The following is a 13,553-nucleotide window of genomic DNA, read 5'->3' on the forward strand; positions in this document are numbered from 1 at the left end:
CCCTGGGTGGCTCAGTGGTTGAGCGTCTGCCTTTGGCTCAGGGTGTGATCCTGGAGTTTCAGGATCGAGTCCCACATCGGGCTCCCTGCATGGAGCCTGCTTCTCCCTCTGCCTGTGTCTCTGCCTCTTTCTCTCCATGTCTCTCATGAATAAATAAATAAAATATTTTTTAAAAAAAGACCTGTACAGAAAAAAATTACAAAAATTTTATTGAAAAACATTTTAAAAGATCTAAAAAATGGAGGAAAAAACACTGTCCCTAGATAGAAAGTCTCATTATTTTAGTCTCAAACTCATCTACAGATTCAGAAGAATCATAATAAAAGTTCCATGAAGTCTCCGTGACTTTGTATTTTATAATTTGAAAAGCTGGGATACCTGGGTGGCTCAGTGGTTGGGCATCTGCCTTCGGCTCAGGTCATGATCCTGGGTCTGGAGATCAAGTCCTGCATCAGGATCCCTGTGAGGAGCCTGCTTCTCCCTCTTTGTCTCTGCCTCTCTCTGTCTCTCATGAATAAATAAATAAAATCTTTTAAGAAAATAATAATGAGAGACACCAGGGTGGCTCAGTGGTTAAATGTCTGCCTTCGGCTCAGGACGTGATCCTGGAGTTCCATGATTGAGTCCCACACTGGGCTCCCTGCCTGGAGTCTGCTTGTCCCCCTGTCTATGTCTCTGCCCCTCTCTCTCTCATGAATAAATACATAAAATCTTTTAAAGAATAACTTGAAAAGCTTATTTTAAAATCTATATAGATGAATAGAGTCCCAAAGAATAAATAGTAAAGACACTTAAGAAGAATAGGGCAGCCCAGGTGGCTCAGGGTTTTAGCGCCGCCTTCAGCCCAGGGTGTGATCCTGGAGTCCCAGGATCGAGTCCCATGTCCGGCTCCCTGCATGGAGCCTGCTTCTCCCTCTGCCTGTGTCTCTGCCTCTCTATCTGTTTCTCGAATAAATAAATAGAATCTTTAAAAAAAGAAAAATAATAAGGTAGAGGTATTTGTCCTATCAGATATCAAGTTTTATTATACAACTATAGTAATCAAACACAGGTAGTAGCTTAGGGTTAGATAAATTACCTTAGAATTAGATAACTCTGTAGTCTGGAAACATACCCATGCATGTATATTGCGGTACTGATGGAAGTAGCATTTCAGACCACTAGGCAAAAGGCAAATTAATCAATAATGGAGCTTGGACAATTAATTATCTACATATGAAAATTAAAAACTGGAGACCTACCTCACTCCATACAGAACAATCAACTACTGTGAAAGGTAAGTTTTGAAAAATGTGTAGGAAAAAATATAAGTAACCTGAGAAGAGGATGATTTAAGCATAAAATACTAACTAAAAACACACTAACCATTTTTAAAAAAAGACTATGAATTCAACTAGATTAAATTTAAAAACTTTGATCAAAAGACATTATAGGGCAGCCCGGGTGGCTCCACAGTTCAGTGCTGCCTTCAGTCCAGGGTGTAATCCTGGAGACCCAGGATCGAGTCCCACTTTGGGCTCCCTGCATGGAGCCTGCTTCTCCCTCCACCTGTGTCTCTGCCTCTGTGTGTGTCTCTCATGAATAAATAGATAAAATCTTTTTAAAAATACATTTAAAAAAGGGAAGACAAGGCAAAAACAAGTACTTGCAATACATATAACCATCAAATTGTTAAAAATGTTAAAAATTCCTAAAAATCAGTAAGAAAAAGACAGTTATGTATATTTTAAAGGCAAATCTCATGAACAGCCCTTTCAGAGGAAACATGCAGAACGAAAAACCATATAAAAAGTTCAGTCACATTATTTATGAGAAAACACAAAATTAGAGCACAGTGAGACATCAATTTCACCCACTAAAGTGGTGAAACCTAAGGATGTAGAAAAATGGGAACTTTCAGATCCTGTTGGTGAGTGTAAATTGGTACAACCAACACTATTTTATAAAGTTGAAAATGTGCATACCCTACAACCCAGCAATTTTGATCTACAGAAACTTCTGCTTTCACCAAGAGGCAATATACAGAAGAATGTTCTAAGCACTGCTTATAACAGCAGAATATTGAAAACACTAACTCCATCCATAGTAGAATAATGTAAGAGATATATAAATCTCAGAAACATACTTAGTGACAAAACAAGCTGCAGAAAAAAAAAGAAGCATGCATACAATATAAGTCTACAAAAAATTTAAAATATACAGAAGTAAACTATATGGTTTAATAATACAATTATATATTTTAAACAATATAGAAAAGCAAGGGAGGGACACCTGGGTGCTCAGTGGTTGAGCATGTGCCTTTAGCTCAGGTCCTGATCCTGAGGTCCCTGGGTCGAGTCCTGCACTCGACTCCCTACAGGGAGCCTGCTTTTCCCTCTGCCTGTCTCTCTTTCTCTCTCTGTGTGTCTCATGAATAAATAAATAAAGTCTTTTAAAAAATAAAAAATAATAAAAATAAAAGCAAGGGAATAGTAAATCCAAATTTCAAGAAGGTAGTTATATCTATGAGAAAAAATTGGATAGCATTTTGGAAGATTAAATTCAAAACAGAACAAAAAACCAAGGAAAAGTAATAGTCTCCCTCTCTTTATTCATTTACTCATGAGAGAGAGAGAGGGAAAGAGAGAGAGAGAGGCAGAGACACGGCAGAGGGAGAAGCAGGCTCCATGCAAGGAGCCCAACGTGGGACTTGATCCTGGGACTCCAGGATAACATCCCAGGCCAAAGGCAGGTGCCAAACCTCCGAGCTACCCACGGATCCCTCCCTTCCTCTTTTTTTTTTTTTTTTGATAACTAAATGGTAATAGGTGTTCATTATAGCATTTTTCTTTATGTCATACATACATTATAAATATCCTTATCACACAATAAGCTTTGTGTGATCTTACACAACCAATTTAGTCTCATCTTGCTTCATCTATAAATCTCAGAAAAATAATACCCACTTCTGTACAGATTTGGGAGAATGAAATAGTTTAATACACATAAAATGCTCAGAGCAATGGCTCAACTTAATGTGTACACATTCAGTCAGTGCCTATTTTCAGTACGGTACTTTTTTTTTTTTTTTCTCCAATGCAGTACTTCTAACCTCAATTATACTTAATGTCTTCCAGACTAAGATTTTGTCTTATCCTCCCCAGAGAAAAAACCTTCGATCTTCTATCAGGTTGGATATAGCCCAGATGGGCAGTCAGCTGACTGGTGTAAAGGTAAAGAAGATGTGGGCAGACTTTTAACATTCTTTCAACACACCTTCCTTTTTTAAGCCCCACTTTCATCCCCATGTCCAGAGGTTCCTGGTGCCTCCAATTCCTAACCTGTGTGTGTCTGTGTGAGAAAGAGCTTCAGAGATTTTTTTTTTTTTTTTTTTTTTATGATAGTCACAGAGAGAGAGAGAGAGAGGCAGAGACATAGGCAGAGGGAGAAGCAGGCTCCATGCACCGGGAGCCTGATGTGGGATTCGATCCCAGGTCTCCAGGATCGCGCCCTGGGCCAAAGGCAGGCGCCAAACCGCTGCGCCACCCAGGGATCCCGAGCTTCAGAGATTTAAAAAAAAAAAAGTGATATACATGTTAAATTGGTTTGCCCACTGACATTCTCTCACATCACTTTAGGATTTAGCTTTCTAGGTAAGCAAAGTCAGTTACCACTGGTCCATAGGATTTCTAGCTTACAAAAATGTGTTTCTATTTCCTCCTTACCTTACTCTATGTCCTTATGGATCTGTATCTTTTTTAAAAAAAAATCCATTTATTATTGTTTTCGTGGGGTTTGTTGAGAAAACAGGTAAATAAATGTGTGTGTATAATCCACAATCTTCAACCAGAAGCCAGGTCTCACTCTTTAATATGAGGCAGTATAGAATAGTGGTTTAAGGGATGCTTGGGTGGCTCAGTCGGTTAAGCATCTTCCTTCAGCTCTGGTCACGATCACAGAGACCTGGGATCAAGCCCCACGTTGGGCTCCCTGCTCATCAGAGAATCTGCTTCTCCCTTCTCTTTTTCTTTCTGCCTCTCTTCCTGCTCCTGCTCTCTTTCAAATAAAAAATCTTAAAAAAAAAAAAAAAGGTACAGTGGTTTAAGAACATAAGCCCTAGAGTGCCTTGATAATTGTCTTTACTACTTTCAAGCTGTGTGACTTTATTTAAAAAGCTACTCAAAGCTCTCATTTCCTTCATTTCGGCATTTACAAATCAAAGGTAATGGCATCTACTTCATTAGTTGTTACGAAGATTGAGTAAATTAATATTCGTAAGAGCTTAGAAATTTGTCCATAACACTGTTAAGTACTCAATAAATATTAGCTACTACTATTTTTCTAAATATTTTGAGAGAGAGAGAGGAAGAAAGAGAGAGCAAGCAAAAGAGAGAGCATGAGTGGTGGGGAGGGACAGAGGGAGAGGCAGGCTCCCCGCTGAGCAGGGAGCCCCATGGGGGACTTGATGCCAGGCCTCCGGGATCATGACCTGACCAGAAGCCAGGCACAATCGACTAAGTCACCCAGGCGCCCCTGTTGGCTAATACTATTATTTGAGGATCCTCCAACACGGAAAGCCAGAGAACAAAACAAACAGTAAACACAATTCAAAAAAAAAAAGGTGGGCAGCCTGGCTGGCTCAGCGGTTCAGCACTGCCTTCAACCCAGGGCATGATCCTGGGGTCCTGGGATTGAGTCCCACGTCAGGCTCCCTACATGGAGCCTGCTTCTCCCTCTGCCTGTGTCTCTGCCTCTCTCTCTGTTTCTCTCATGAATAAATAAATAAAATCTTAAAAGGAAAAAAAAAAGGAATGCAAGAAAACTAACCCCCCAAATTATAATTTATATTCTCCAAAAGATAAAAGATAATTACATTCGCTAAACAAGAGGAGACTATTAATAGCAGTGATTTAAGGAAAATATAAAAGTACGGGGTGGCTCAGTGGTTGAGCATCTGCTTTTGATTCAGGTGGTGGTCCTGGGGTCATGGGATGGAGCCCCACATTGGGCTCCTCGTGGGGAGCCTGCTGTCCCTCTGCCTATGTCTCTGCCTCTCTCTGTGTGTCTCTTATGAATAAATACAATCTTAAAAAAAAAAAAAAAAGAAAAGAAAAGAAAAGAAAATATGGGCAGACCCGGTGGCTCAGTGGTTTGGTGCTACCTTCAGCCCAGGGTCTGATCCTGGAGTTCCAGGATCGAGTCCCACATCCGGCTCCCTGCATGGAGCCTGCTTCTCCCTCTGCCTGTGTCTCTGCCTCTCTCTGTGTGTCTCTCATGAATAAACCAATAAAAAAATTAAAAAAAAATTAAAAAAATAAAAAAACAGCAAAAATTCATGCATGAAAGGAAAGAAAAAAAAAAAAAAACATCCCAGAAAGTCAAACAACAACAAAAAACAGAGATGGAAGACAGAAATGAAAATGAAATAAAATCAGAAGAGCCATTCATTAGGTTCCACATCTGAACAATAAAAAATCCAGTTGAGGAAGGAGGAGGAAAAGGGGGAGAAAGGGAAAAAAAAAAAAAAAAAGGAGAAGAAATCATCAGAGTTCTAATACAAAAAACTTTCTCAGAACTAAAGGGCACGAGTGTAGTCAGCACACGGGCACCATTAAAAACAAAAAACAACAAAACACCACCACCACCACCACGCATCAGAGCAGGAACTTCAAATTTTCAGGAAAGTAAAAAAGGGAGCTTGGAACTTGCTCTCTGAGCACTTAGCACACCTTTTCTGTTATTTGTCACTCTGTTTTCTAGGAGGGTGGGGACAACGTCCACCCTCCTCGTGGACACGTTCAGCGCCAAACACCGAGCCTGGAAAACGAGGAGCGGCCCCACCCACAGCGCACTCTACCTCGTGGCATCTTCCAAGGACAGCAGCCCCCTCCGCACGGCCTGGGAAACCCCTCGTGGTCGTGATTGACGGCGGGTGTTTCAGGGCCGGCCGAGTCGCCGCACTGGCCAGACGGATGAAGCCCCAAATGAGTCCCAAACACCGTCTCGATTTCTCATCACCCTTAGAAGGAAAGGCCTCGGGCAGCCCGGGTGGCTCAGCGGTTTAGCGCCGCCTTCGGCCCAGGGCGTGACCCCTGGAGACCCAGGATCGAGTCCCACCTCGGGCTCCCTGCATGGAGCCTGCTTCTCCCTCTGCCTGCGTGTCTCTGCCTCTCTCTCTGTCTCTCTCATGAATAAATAAATAAAACCTTTAAAAAAAAAAGGGGGGGGGGGAGAAGAAGAAGGAAAGGCCTTGGGGTCCCGAGCCAGAAAAGCAGGACGTGTGAATCCTGGCTCCTCCTTCACGAGCTAAGGCTCTTCACCGCCCCCCCCCCCCCCCGCCATGGCCCTCCACTGACGTCCACCCATCACCAGCCATGGGACTGGGACCACTTCGGCCACGAGTGCAAAACGGTCGTCTCTCCCTTGAGTTCGTGGACGAGGAGGAGCCCAGCAGGGAAAGTAAAAAAAAAGAAGAAGAAGAAGAAGAAAAGCGGGGATCCCTGGATGGCGCAGCGGTTTGGCGCCTGCCTTTGGCCCAGGGCACGACCCTGGAGACCCGGGATCGAATCCCACATCGGGCTCCCGGTGCATGGAGCCTGCTTCTCCCTCTGCCTGGGTCTCTGCCTCTCTCTCTCTCTCTCTCTGTGACTATCATAAATAAATAAATAAATTTAATTAAAAAAAAAAAAGAAGAAGAAAAGAAAATGGCCGCCGCCGCCGCTTCCCAACCACCCGTCGGTCCCCACTCCCAAGCCCACTCCCCACACGAATTCAAAATACCACTTCCAACCGAGCATGGGTTACACCACTTGCCTGGCTGGAGTCCTTAAAAGGCTCCCCTGGGCCCTCACGGTAAAAGCGGCACCGAGCTCCGGAAGCCTCGAGCAGCCCTGCACCGCGCGCTTCGCCAACCTCCCACGCGCCACGGCGCCTTCCTACGTCTGCACGCTGCTTCTACCGCGCAGGCGCAGGTGCAGGCGCAGGTGCAGGCGCAGGCGCAGGCACAGCTGCGCCCGGAAGCCCGACCGGGTCCTGATTGGTGAGCGTGGAACGGAGGACTGAGCATGCGTGGCCTGGCTCCGCCCCATCCTGCCTTCCCGCCTCCCGCGTGCGCTGAGAGCACGCTGTTTGCAGCGCTGCTCCCGCGTGGCTTCTATCGAGGTGCCTTTGATGTTCGATGAGCTGCACGGATTTGAAGTGTGCGATATCATGAGTGTGGACACATGCAAACACACGTGAATCTGTCACCACAATCAACACAACGTGCGTATCTGTTACCCTCAAAAGTCTCCTTGGGCCGCTCTGTAATGCTGCTTCCCTGCCACCCCAACACCGACCTGCTTTCTTTCTTTTTTTTTTTTTTTTAAGATTTTATTCATTTATTCATAGAGACACAGAGAGGCAGAGAAACAGGGAGAAGCAGGCTCCATGCAGGGAGCCCGACGTGGGACTCGATCCCGGGTCCCCAGGATCACACCCTGGGCCGAAGGTGGTACTAAACCGCTGCGCCACCCGGGCTGCCCACTGACCTGCTTTGTGTTTAGGTTTTTCATTTTCACTTTCCTGTATTTTATATAACCAGACTAGATTCGTTTTTTGGCTGCTTCCTTCACTTAACTGATTATTTTGCGATTATTTTGCAAGATGGGTCATATACCCATCTTGTATCAATAGTCCTTACTTTTAATGCTGAACTGTATTGCATTACATGGGTATATGAGCCTTTGTGTATTTATTCACATGTTGATGGGCATTCGGGTTGTTCTCAGTTATAGGTCTTTGGAAATAAAACAGCTATGATAGAAAAAGACTAATTCAAAAATAGAAGTGCATCCCTATGTTTATGGCAGCCAAATTATGGAAGCAACCCAAGTGTTCATCCATAGATGAATGGATAAAGAGGATGTGGTATATATATATATGAATATTAGCTATATATATAATGGAATATTAGCCACATATATGATGGAATATTAGCCATAAAAAAAAAAAGAATGACATCTTGCCATTTGCAACAACATAGACGGATCTGGAGGATATAGTGCTAAGTGAAATAAGTCAGAGAAAGACAAGAACCATAGGATTTCACTCATACGTGGAATTTAAGAAGCAAAACCAAGAAAAAGGAGATAAACAAACAAAAATCCCCATGCTGAAAGGAGAGAAAATGAGTGAGACTATCAGTGGGGGTGACAAAACATGAGAGACACCTAACTCTGGGAAATGAGTAAGGGGTGGTGGAAGGGGAGGTGGGCAGTGGGTTGGGGTGACTGGGTGATGGGCACTGAGGGGGGCACTTGGGATGAGCCCTGGGTGTTATGCTATATGTTGGCAAATTGAACTCCAATAAAAAAAATAGTTGCCCTGATGTCTAAATCTGTGGTTCTTGGATGCCTGGCTGGCTCAAGTTAGTAGGGCATGCAACTCTTGATCTCGAGGTTGTGAGTCAAGACCTATGTTGGGTGTAGAGAATACTTAAAAATAAAATCTTAAAAAAAATCCCCATACTCCTAAATACAGAGAACAAACTGGTGGTTGCCAGGTGGGGGATGGGGAATGGGTGAAATAGATGAGGGAGATTAGGAGTACACTTATCTTGATGAGCACCAGTAATGTACAGAATTGTCGAATCACTGTATTTATACCTGAAACTAATATGACACTGTGTGTTAATTTTACTGGAATTAAAAGCAATAGCAAACAAACAAAAACCTGTGAATATTTGCCTACAAGTCTTTTGGATATTTGCTTAAGTAAACACCTATAAATGGAATGGCTGGATCTTAATGCAGGTGCATAACTTTTAAAGATATTTTTTTATTTTTATTTTTACTTTTTAAAAAAAGATTTTATTTATTTTTTCATGAGACACACAGAGAGAGAGGCAGAGACATAGGCAGAAGGAGAAGCGGGCCTCATGCAGGGAGCCCAACGTGGGACTTGATCCCTGGTCTCCAGGATCACCCCCTGGGCTGAACGCAGGCGCTAAACTGCTGAGCCACCCAGGCATCCCCAAGATATATTTTTTAATGTTACTATTTACTTATTTGAAAAAGAGAGAGAGAGAGAAAGCAGGGGAAGGAGCAGGGGGAGAGGGACAAGTAGACTCCCTGCTGAGTGCAGGGCCTGATGCGGGCTGAATTCCAGGACCTGAGATCAGTGACCTGAGCCAAAAATCAAGAGTCAGATTCTTAACAGACTGAGCAACCCGGGTGCCCCACTTTTAAAGAAGATCTTAAAGAACTTTTAAAGAAACAGCCAAACTGTTTTCCAAATGATTGCATTATTTTACATTCTCACCAGAAGTGTGTGAGGATTTTAGGTGCTCCACATTTTCCCAAACACTTGGTATGCTCAGTCTTTCTAATTTTAGTATTCCAGTGGGAGTGTGGTGGTATCTCTTTGTGGTTTCAGTTTACGCTTTCCTAATGACAAATTATGTTTAGCATCTTTTCAAGTGCTTATTTGCCACTTGTATATTTTCTTAGGTGAAGTGTTCAAATCTTTTAGGCATTTTTAAATTGGGTTATCTGTCTTGTTAAACTGTAAGAATTCCTCATATATCCTAGATACAAGTCTTTTACCAGATATATGCTTTGCAAATATTTTCTTTAGGTTATAGCTTGCCTCTTGGTTTTCACGGGAATGTCTTTTGAAAAACAAAAATTTTTAATTACCATAGAATCCAGTTTATCGAGATTTTTTTCTGTTATAGTTGATGCTTCTTGTGTTATGTTTTAAAAATCTTTGCCAAGGGCTGCCTGGCTGGCTCAGTTGGTGGAGCATGCAATTCTTGATGTTGGGGTTGTAGATTTGAGTCTCATGTTGGGTGTAGAGATTGCTTAAAAATAAAATCTTTGCCAAATGCAAGGTCACTAAGGTTTTCTTCCATGTTTTCTTCTCGAAGTTTTATAGTTTTAGAAGTTTTTAGCTTTTACATTTAGGTCTATGATCCATGTAGAGCTATTTTTGTGTATATTGAGAAATAAAGGTCAAGGTTCTTCTTTTTTCTTTTCCCACAGCCTGTACAGTTGTTGAAAAGATTGCCCCCATTAAATTGTCCTGACATTTGTGTTGAAAATTAATTGGCCATATACATATATGGGCCTATTTCTGGACTCTGGTTTTTTCACATATCCATCCGTGTATCTTTATTTTTTAAAGATTTTATTTATTTACTCCTAAGAGACACACAGAGAGAGAGAGAGAGAGAGAGAGGGAGGCAGAGGCACAGGCAGAGGGAGAAGCAGGCTCCCTGGGGGGATCCTGATGTGGGACTCGATCACAGGACCCGGGGATCACGACCTGAGTCGAAGGCAGACGCCCAACCACTGAGCCACCCCGGGTGACCCTATCTGTCTATCTTTATGCCAATACAACACTTTGTAAAAAGTCTCAAGATCAGGTATTGTTGTAGTTATCTACTTTTACATAAAACGTCACAAATTTGGAGGCTTAAAATAACACACATTTATTTATTTATTTATTTATTTATTTATTTATTTATTTTTATAACACACATTTATTATCTTGCATTCTCTGTGGGTCAGGAGTCCAGGCATAGCTTGGCTACATCTTTTGCTTAGTATCTCATAGGATGTAGTCAAAGTGTAGGCCAGGGCTGGGTTCTCATCTAGAGGCTTGACAAGGAAAAAAATCTACTTTTCAGCTTGTGTGCTTGTTAGCAGCATTCAGTTCATTGCAGCTGTATAACCAAGAACTTCCATTTTTTGTTGGCTAGCAGCTGGAGGCCACTATATTGGCTCCTAGAGGCCCCTCATAATTCCTTGCCACTAAGCTTCCCCAACATGGTTAAAAGCAGTGGTAAGGGGGGACAGATAGAAAGAGGCACTTTAGAGCGAGTCTGCTAGCAAGACAGAGTCTTGTATAACTTAATATAATCACAAAATGACACCCCATCACCTTTGCCACATTTTATTGATTTGAAGCAAGCCATAGGTCTTATCTACCGTCAAAGAGTAGGGATTATACAAAGATCTGAACGAGGAGGTAGGGATCATGGGGCCATCTTAGAATTCATCCTCCACAGGTAGTTTAAATTCTCCAACAATGTTTTTCTTTTCAAAGTTGTTTTTGGCTATTTTAAGTCTCCTGCATTTCAATATAAATTTTAAAATCTGCTGCAGATTTCTACCAAAAGCCTGCTACAGATCAATTTGGGTACAAACAACACCTTAATGTCTTTAAGTCTTCTGATCCATGATCATAGTATATCTCTTCATTTATGAAGGCCTCTTTTAATTTCCATCAGCAATATTTTCTAGTTTGCAATGTTCAGATCTTACATATCTTTTTCAACTTTTTAAAAATTTATCCCTAAGTATTTTATATTTTTGAAGCTGTTTAACTGGGATTTTTTTTTTTACATTTCAATTCTATTCTAAAGTTTTTAATCACGAAATCTGGAAAAGTGGACTCTTTCCTTGAGGGGAAAACCAAGGTTGTTTCGCTTTTGCTGTGAAGGTAAGCATGTTAAACAAAGGGCAATGTTAGCACTCCCATTTGTCCTCCCTTCTAAGCAAGGCCTCTTATCTAAGTCTTACCAGCAATAAAGCTGACATTTTGCTTTTTGTCCAAATATGTGATATTACATCCATTTTTCAGTTGGTTCTGAACGGGTGTGGAGGAGAGGGTATGATTTATTAACCCCCTGAAACCTCAACATCTTCTCCATCTGACTGGCGAAATCTACTTATATTTCAAAATTCAGCCCAAGGCTTCCTGCCTTCATGACAACTTCTGATATTCCCTCCTATGTGTCCCTGGTTGCACTTCCTGTGGTACATGTGGCAACACTTAGCTGCTCTCCTTTTTTGACATAGCCTTCCCTTTCCTTCTCCTCCTCCTCTTCCTCCTCCCCTTCTTCCTCTAAGCCTATTAAAAAATAATTTTAAAAAACCCTCACAAAAGCATAAAGAAAAAACAAACTTTATCTTTGCAGCCCCCAGTGCCTAACACAATGTCAGGCAAGCAGTAAGTATTCAATAAATGTTTGCCAAATGAACTATTATGACTACAAAATGACGGGACTTTGGTCTTGAAAAATGAAAGCCATTCATTATGTAATAGTGAAATAACAGAATACAAAATCCTATATGCATTAAGATTACAACTGTATAGAAATGTGTTTTGAAAGATAATATTTGAAATAAATTGCCATTGTGTATGGTATCTTTTTTAACATGAATTTTAAAACTCTTTATCATTCCTAATGTCAGAATTGTGACACACACACACACACACACACACAGGGTTGGGGGTGGAGGATTAATGTCACAAAGGACACTGAGACTGAGGGCAGCCAAGTGAAGGCAGTTGGAGAAAGCGAGATTAAACATAAGAGAAACCAAGTTCAAATGACAACCAAGTCTAGGGACCAGGAGCAGGGTCAAGGAAAGAGACCACAGAGACTAGAGTTCAGAACTAGATAAGACAGGATCATGGGGAGAGCAAAATTTAGGGTGGAGGGGTGTTCAAGTATTATTTCCTTAAATATCTGTGGTAATCTGTGGATTTCATGTGTGTAGCATACATTAAAGAGCATACTGTATGCCAGACACTGTGCTGCATTCGCAAAATGAATAAGATAAAGTACCAAGCAGGTTAAATATAAAGGTACCTAGGCCTTTTATAGTAAATGTGTTGAAAATAAAAAAGTAAGAGAAGATACTAAAAGTAGTCAGAGGAAAAAGGGCAGTTACCTTCTATATTAGGAATCTCCAGAGAAATAGAACTAATGGAAGATATAGAGAGAGAGCTACAGATCATATATATATATATATATATATATATATATATATACACACACACACACACATTATATATATATGAACTATATATATGATAGGAATTACATATATAATAGGAACTACATGTATGAAATAGGAATATAGCACTCATACAGTTATAACCCCAAAGTCCCACAATCTGCCCTGTGCAAGCTGAAGAACCAGTCTCAGCTTAAAATTTGCCTGAGAACCAGTCTATTGGTGTAAGTCCCCAGAATCAAGAGCTCCGATATCCAAGAATGCCTTAGCTCAAGAAGAAAGAGAGGAAATTTTGCTGTTTTTTGCCTTTTTTGTCCTATTTGGAGTCTGAATTCATTGGATGATGCCTGCCCACATTGACTAGTACAGATCTCTTTACTCAGTCTACTGATTCAAATGCTAATCTCTTCCAGAAACACCCTCAAGACACACCTCGAAATAATGTTTTACCAGCTACCTTGGCATCCCTTAGTTTAATCAACTTGACATATAAAATTAACCATCACAGCCTCAAAGGAGCTTTTAGGTGAATTCCCAGCAGAACAATGGAAGTGGGAAGCCTGGGTGGCTCAGCAGTTGAGCATCTGCCTTAGGCTTAGGGCCTAATCCCGGGCAGGATCTAGGATCAAGTCCCCACATGGGGCTCCCTGCAGGGAGTCTGCTTCTCCCTCTTGCCTATGTCTCTGCCTCTCTCTCTGTCTCTCATGAATAAATAAATAAATCTTTAAAGACACCAAAAACAATGGAAGCTAAAAGACAATAGAATAACATCTTCACAAATTAAAA

This window comes from Canis lupus, chromosome 13 (genome assembly GCF_048164855.1).
Source record: "Canis lupus baileyi chromosome 13, mCanLup2.hap1, whole genome shotgun sequence".
NCBI lineage: Eukaryota > Metazoa > Chordata > Mammalia > Carnivora > Canidae > Canis > Canis lupus.